We start from the raw sequence: 8246 nt of genomic DNA on the forward strand, positions 1-8246 counted from the left end.
AACTTTCTAAAGCTCATGCAAAACATGAGGGTTGACATAGAATATCAAGATAATCAGGAATTTGAATAGCACTTATAACGGTATGTCCTCCAAATATGTTGATTTTTTTTAAGGTATTATTTAAAGGAAAAAATTTGTTATTTAAAGATTTTGCATTTCACTGATCATGCCATGTTGGATGATTTAAAAACCCAACAACTTGGTTTCTCCACACTGTGATATATATCATTCATGTATACATGAGCTCTTATACCAATTTGAAAATGAAAACATATCATATATTAATATAAGAAGATTTACGCAGGTGGGGGAGAATGCTGAAAATTAACAATACTGGATAGATGTTGTCAATGCCTAAATGCATGGTTATGTAAGATCTTATATCCTGTTATTGAACAAATAAACATCCCAACGCCAACCTATGTTACCAGTAGAACAATTTTATCTTTTAGGAACGATGATGTGATTGCCGCGTAATAAGGTTACACAATTTGACACCGATAAGCGGCATGTGCAACGGCACAAAGCTAATCATTGAGATGTGCGGAGAACCGTAATCATGGAAATGATGTGGTTTTTATACCATATACACTACAAACACCATCTCAGTCAGATGTGGCGGTTTCCAATTAGGTTGGCCTTTGCAGTGACCATAACTCATGGCCTCGGACTATGAAATACGCAGGTATTGATTTCAGGAGCCCAGTTTATGGCCATAAGCAGCTTTATGTGGGTCTATCTAGATGCACAAACGCTGGAAAAATTGGTGTAATCACTCGCAACAACAAGGGTACTGAAACAGCTAATGTTGACTATAGCTATGATCAGGACTGGACTGGCCTTAATACATATATGGATTTGCAACTATTTAAACGTGATTGTGATTTTATTTTTACATCCAACCATGTAGTAAGTATGACCGATCCGTTTGAAAAGTGTAATGAGTTTCCATTTGCCAACTTTGTGTTGCCTTCCTTCATATAATAGATAAATAACAGTGTTGCTTGAATGGCTAATGCCATGTACATCGATGGTTTAATCATGTTTAACTTGGTTTTTTTTTCTTGGGAGTTGACACGAGGTTTATCAATTGTGGATTAACTTATATCTGTGTGTCCTTTAGCATGAATAGAAAATCTAACAATCAACGGATTTTTTTGTTGTCGAACTTCTAGCTAATACTCTATGACATGTAGGCCTTAATTCTTTCAACCACAAATACTTCATCTGATTCTAAAAAAGAGATACTATCACTTTTTTTTATAACAGAGGAAGAATATGAGATATATCCACTGAAAATCAGCCATTTCAGGATGAATTTCCAATAATTTATATTTTGAGGATCGAGAATACGACTTAGAAATGGATATCCAATATTTTGGATGGACTCCAACAACCTCAAAATAAATGGTAAATGAGAAGTATGGGTGATTGTTTAAGTGGGTTCACCATCGGAAGTGATTACCAGGGAGTGGGGTGGAATGTCATACCAGCTTACCATTTGCCTAGCGACAAGCCTCGGGTAAAGAGAATTGAACAATATTGTCTAAACATTATTTGGAAGAAAAATAATTACCCAAAAAATATAAGGCCCGTGCTGTTACGGAAGATTGCACATTCATTAATAAAGTTTTTGAATTTATGGCGAGTTTTACGTTTGGTTTTGGAGTTATATTGCAGTACTTCATCCCAGAGTCACCATGTGGTTTTGAAGTTTTATTACAATACTTCATCCCAGAGTCACCATGAAAGTTCACTCGTGAAAGCTCATTATCCGAGAGGATCTTAAGTGTGTTCGAAAATCATCAACGGTTTTCTCACATGTTAGAGCATAGTGTTAGAGCACTGCTCGGCTAAACCCACAAGCGTTGGTATGTCAAGTTAGTTGTCAATTTTAGTTGCAAAAATGCATTCGTGATTTAGCATACTAAAGATAGTTTCGGACTAGATTAGGTCTAAGAAATTGAATCGAAGCTATTCTTAAAGGATGAAGATTGAAGATTGAAGACTACAAGAAGACATCAACAAATACTTCATCAAAGGTATTTGATTGATTTCATTTGGATTCTTGTTCTATTATACCTTTCTAATCTATCAAGATATATGCTCACTATATGGAACAATTCGGATGACGGTAAATGTACATTTATGTATATATACTTGAGGTTATTTGATTCATGACTTTGGTGATAATAACCTTTATCCCTATAAAGGATCTCATGTTATAGTGAATGAGATTGCGAATCCAATGAGCCAAGAATCACTCAATTCCGAGTTATAACGACAAAGTTATGAGTGATTTAAGTTCATTAGTAGAAAACATTCCATGGGCTTTGGAGTGGTCCGCGAACTTGGGCCCAATACGTGACTAAAAGGGATTTTTGGTCAAGTTGGTGATGTTTCCTTATCTAGACAAGTTAGTTATTGGTCCAAACACTTTTGATTACCATATTAAAGTGTTTGTGATTCATGCCTAAGTTAAAATGTGATTTATTCACATAAATATAATTTTTGCTAAATAAGTTATTTATTTAATTATTTTGGCAAGAGTTTTAATTTAGGAAAGACTCTCTTATTTAGGAGAGTCTTGTAAAAAGAAAATAGCTTTGCTTAGCTTCCAAGCTATTGTTCATTATAAATAAGGAGTTCGTGAGTTTACAAGTTTTTCATCCCTTTGGAAAATTGGCGTAAGCTCTGCAGGTTGTTTTCCACGTCTTCCGTTCTTCGTGAACGAGAGAGATAAAAGTCTTTGCATTAGGGATCACAAAGCCAAGTTGGATTTAATCTTCGTGATTGATCATACAACTTGTAATATAGGTTTTTCACCTCTTGTCTATTCTAAGGTTTTTTTTTCTGATAGAAAACCATTCAAGAGTTGTTGATCATAAACCCTAGGTTTTGATAGATTTCAGTTTCCGATCGAATACCAACACTTGTTAGTCGAAATCGGAGACTAGAAAGAAAAACTTCTTTTGAGGCATCTAATAAAAATCCTTGAGAAGTTTTAAACAATATATCTCTAGATTTATTCTAGTTGTTCTTGTGGTAGATTTATTAGGGTTTTCTTAACTTGGAAATTGATCTTTGGAATCACCCAAGTTTACTTACGGAAATCAGGTTCACGGACTCCTTGTATGTATGCATACTGATTGTAAGTTAAAACCCTAATCTACAAGTTTGTTTTGATATTACTTTTACCTAGTAATTGTTTTTATCAAAATAAACACAAGATTTCCAAAACCTTGATTCACATCTAAAGGGAAATCGAACTGGTGTTTTGTGCAGACAAAATATCAAATCGTATCGATCGTTGTGGTGTATCTTCTAAAGAGAACTTTGGGTTCTTCTAGAAGATTTGTGTGAAGAATTTCTAAAGAGAATCGGTATTCTGCTAAGAGTTCTACAAATGCTGAAGAAGGTATTACATCTAGTCCGAATAGGTGGTAGGAATTTGGTGTAACAGCTTATAATCAGTGTGTGTTTATTCTGGACTAGGTCCCGGGGTATTTCTGCATTTGCGGTTTCCTCGTTAACAAAATATGGTGTCTGTGTTATTTCTTTTCCGCATTATGTTTTATTTATATAATTGAAATAATACAGGTTGTACGTTAGTCAATCATAGTTGTTAAATCCGACCTTGTTTGTTGGATAAGACTTGATTGATCTTGAACAATTGATTTTGTTATTTTCACATTGTTAGACCAGTCTGGACTAACCCTATTTCAAGTGGACACTGTGTTGAAATATTCCTTTAGTGATTGTTGCTTAAAGAGGTTTATACACGGTGGATATTGAATAGGTTGTGATTAAAACAAAAGACTTTGTTTCAAGAGCTCCACACTAAAATCAGGTTTACGGACTTGTTTCTGTTTAACTTTGATTGTATTGAAATAGAGATATCAAACTCTTTGATATACTTTACTCTAGATTGAGTCTGACTGTCTAGTTGATACTCTAGAAAGTATATTGGAGTTTGTCTATTCATATTTCCAAACGAAATATTGGGTGGTGTTGTTAGACCCCCGCTTTTTCAATTGGTATCAGAGCAGGCAAACACGCTAAGACCTCATAAGTCTGTGTTTGTCGGAATCTGATTCTATGTACAAAGGTGCTATCTCTATAAACGTACCAGCAACCTTCGATGGCACTAATTACTTATGGTGGAAAATTGATATGCGAGCTTTTCTTCAAGCACGTGATTTTCAATCATGGGTATATATAATTAATGGCTATGATGCTCCCATTGTGGCAGTTGGAGATGTAAACGTTCCCAAGAACATTGATGAATACAGTCCTGCCGAGATACTTGCTGCAAAGCAAAACTCCGACGGTTTGAATGCTATCATCCATGCCATTATCCCAGATCTTCAGCACCACGTGACTACGTGCAATAAGTCTAAAGATGCTTGGGATATCTTAGAAACCGTATTCGAAGGGAATACCGCTGAGAAAGAAGCAAGGCTTCAAAATCTAGCTTCTGACTCGGGAAACCTTCGCATGTATGATGATGAAACCTTTGATGAGTTTAACCAAAGACTTTCTCAAATAGTTAACTCCTCTTTTTCATTAGGAAAAACTATTCCGGAGAAAGATAGTGTGTGCAAAATTCTTAGGTCTCTAAGAAACATGCCATTGAATAAGGAAACGATCTTTCTACACTCTTCATAAGTACTCTTGCTGGAAAGTAAAGATCTTTGATAATTAACACGCAAGAAAAGAGGTGATATCTCTTAAAGATGCAAACAATTCTGAATCCTCTAAGGATAAATCTAGTTCGACAGATACTAAGGATGTTACTCCACGACAATTTTGAAAATTCTTAAGATACAGGAAAAAGAGTTTTTCTAAAAGTGTAACATCTCCTAAGGATGATGTACAATGTTATAACTGCCGTGGTTTCGGGCACTTGCCTGCAGTATGTCCTAGCTGGAGTCATAAACAATCGGCATATGCAGCAGATTTGCCTACTCTTGATGATGGACATGAATATTATAATGCTCAAGAGCTCATAGGCGAGGTTGCATTAGCTTCTGGAAAAATTCTTTCTGATTCTGACGAAAAAGTGTTCCATGATGATCCAGTAGCTAATAATCTTCTTAAATAAAGTCATCGGAAATCCTCGGAGGCTGAAAGCACCATTTTCAGTGATAAAGTTAAATATGACAAACTTCGTAGTCGGAATAAATACTTGCAAGACCAACTTGATTCTATTGGTGCAAGAGATTATCACAACGAAATACGAAAGCTTAAAGAATAAATTGCCGAAGGTCGAGATCGGGAAGTTACTCTTCAAGCAAAGCTAGATAACTTGGAGAATATTGAGATGAACTTGTTATTTGATTCGGAACGAGAAGATCTCAAAGTTCAATGTGAATCATCCAAGAATGATCTAGTTATTGCGCTTGAGAAGGTCAAAAGTTTGGAAGAAGAAAACTTGAGCTTAAAAGAGAGTTTGTCTAGAAATAGCAGCTCAGATAAATTAACCTCGATACTGGGAGCATGTAGAATTCATCGTGATACACGAGGATTGGGCTATGAAGGAATAGACGCTCCTAGTATTTGTAAAGAGGTAAAATTTGTCAAAGCTAAATATTCTTCTCAACCAAAACCTTCCACGATTGACAAAAGTAAAGTATCTCTACCAACAACGGATGGCGAAAAGAAGAAATCATGCCAAGCTCCAAAGCAAGCACATACACATTCAGGTAATACTAAACATAACCTTTTCCATTATACTAAACATTGTTTTTATTGTGGAAAACCAGGTCACTTGCAAAGGAATTGCAGATTTCTTAAACGAGATAAAACCAGATATGATTCTGTTAGGATGACAAGATCTGATGTTCCAAACTGGAGAAAAACTGAGTCTCATAATATCAGTTCTTTCAGTATTCCCCCAAAGAAGTTTCACAATTATATTGGGGAGAAAAAGAAATACGTTGCTCCAAAAGCTACTCAGAAATGGGTACCAAAGAAGACCAATAAAGCAACGAGTTCTATTAAGAAGGATCTTCCAGACAAGAGTTTGACAAGGGATAACATCTTAAAAAGGTATGGAACATTTATTGAAAGTTTCAAGGAAGTTTTTAAATTCCTAAAGTCCATGCATGATTTTGTTTCGAATACCTGTAGTGAGCAAGATTTTGCTCACCTCAACACAACCTGATTGTGTTGAAAGTGCATCCTCGCCAAGAAGCCCTAATAAATGCGGTGAGGATTGCAAAAGAATTGGGGCGCACATATTAAGTTGGGAAATTTCTGAATATGCGGAATAATTTATTGTTTCGAGTTGAGTTTAACTCGCTTATATATTCCTCGAAACATGTGTTGGTAAGCTTTCGCTTTGATCAAGTTTATCTTCACCTAGTGGCGAAAGTCATGAAAAGTTTCAATCACTTTGAGAATTACTATGACGTGAATCGGTCTGTGAATAACGGCTACATAGCATCCTTTGAGAATGTCTCAATGATTGAAATGAGAGTTTAGATTACATAACCCTGTATTCCTTGAACCGAATTTTTTGAACTTTGTTCATCAAGAGAAATCAGAAGGATTGTGGAATTGGCTTGTCAAGTCCGCGAACCCAGTCCGCAGACTCAGTTAGCGAACTGTCGGAAGTTCTCGACCGAGAATTTCTGCAGGATTTTCCAAAACTCGTTTGTGTGCTAAGTCCGGGAACTGGCGGAAGTTCTCTTTTCGAGAATTTCTGATGATTTTGGAAAACTCAACCGATTAATTTAAGTCCGCGAACTTGTTTGTGAACTTAAGAAGTTATGATCTAAAGATGTGTTCTGAACATGAAACTTAAATTACTAAGGAATGCTTTATGCAAACCGTGGCTATAAAGTTCATGAGCCGATTCGAATCATCTTTGTTTCAATTGTGTCTTGTGTAGTTATTTAAGATCTCATAGCAATTGAACAACTCTCTAACTAGTTCATTTGAGTCAATCGAACTAGTTATGGTGAAGAAGAATATGATTTATATGGAAGTGATCATATGTCTAGATACCACATGTATGAGTCTTAATTACCTAACTTGATTTGTGATTGAAATTCTTAAATATAACAGGTTAGAAGCAATTATCAAAGCCATGGATGCTGGTTTTTATTGTCAAAGAAACTTTTTCATACTCTTATGGAAACCATTTTTGGTGTAAATCCTTGTGGAAAAGTTTATTATTTCTTCTAAGCATATCAAGTCTTGTTTATACAAGTTTGTATCTTAGAAAAGATGATCACATATTGTGTATTGTTACCATGAGATAGTTCTAAACTTTTTAGTAACATGATCTCATGAGAGACTTTAAAGATACGTTAGTATTTGAAACAAGTTCAAGTCAATATTACTAACCTCAAGTGGAAGGATAATGTCATCGTTGTAGTCGTTACTTCTTCTCATTATTCAGGTCTTCGGAGTAATACTTGTATGTCTCAACATTCCTAGACTTTATAGTCTAACCTAAACGAAGTTAACTCTAGTATTTAATCAAGCGACTCTAGATGAGTTTTGATACTAAAATATGACAACCAAACTTGACATACCAACGCTTGGTGGGTTCAACCGAGCTATGTGAAAAAGCGGGGGTCTAACAACACCATCCAATATTTCATTTGGCAATCTGAATAGACAAACTCCAATATACTTTCTAGAGAATCAACTAGACAGTCAGACTCAATCTAGAGTAAAGTATATCAAAGAGTTTAATATCTATATTTCAACACAATCAAAGTTAAACAAAAACAAGTCCATAAACCTGATTTTAGTGTGAAGCTCTTGAAACAAAGTCTTTTGTTTTAATCACAACCTATTCAATATCCACCGTGTATAAACCTCTTTAAGCAACAATCACTAAAGGAATATTTCAACACAGTGTCCACCTGAAATAGGGTTAGTCCAGACTGGTCTAACAATGTGAAAATAACAAAATCAATTGTTCAAGATCAATCAAGTCTTATCAAACAAACAAGGTCGTATTTAACAACTATGATTGACTAACGTACAACCTGTATTATTTCAATTATATAAATAAAATATAATGCGGAAAAGAAATAACACAGACACCAGATTTTGTTAACGAGGAAACCGCAAATGCAAAAAAAACCCGGGACCTAGTCTAGAATAAACACACACTGATTATAAGTTGTTACACCAAATTCCTACTACCTATTCGGACTATATGTAATACCTTCTTCAGCACTTGTAGAACTCCTAGCAGAATACCGATTCTCTTTAGAAATTCTTCA

The sequence above is a fragment of the Papaver somniferum genome, chromosome 9, assembly GCF_003573695.1.
Source record: "Papaver somniferum cultivar HN1 chromosome 9, ASM357369v1, whole genome shotgun sequence".
NCBI lineage: Eukaryota > Viridiplantae > Streptophyta > Magnoliopsida > Ranunculales > Papaveraceae > Papaver > Papaver somniferum.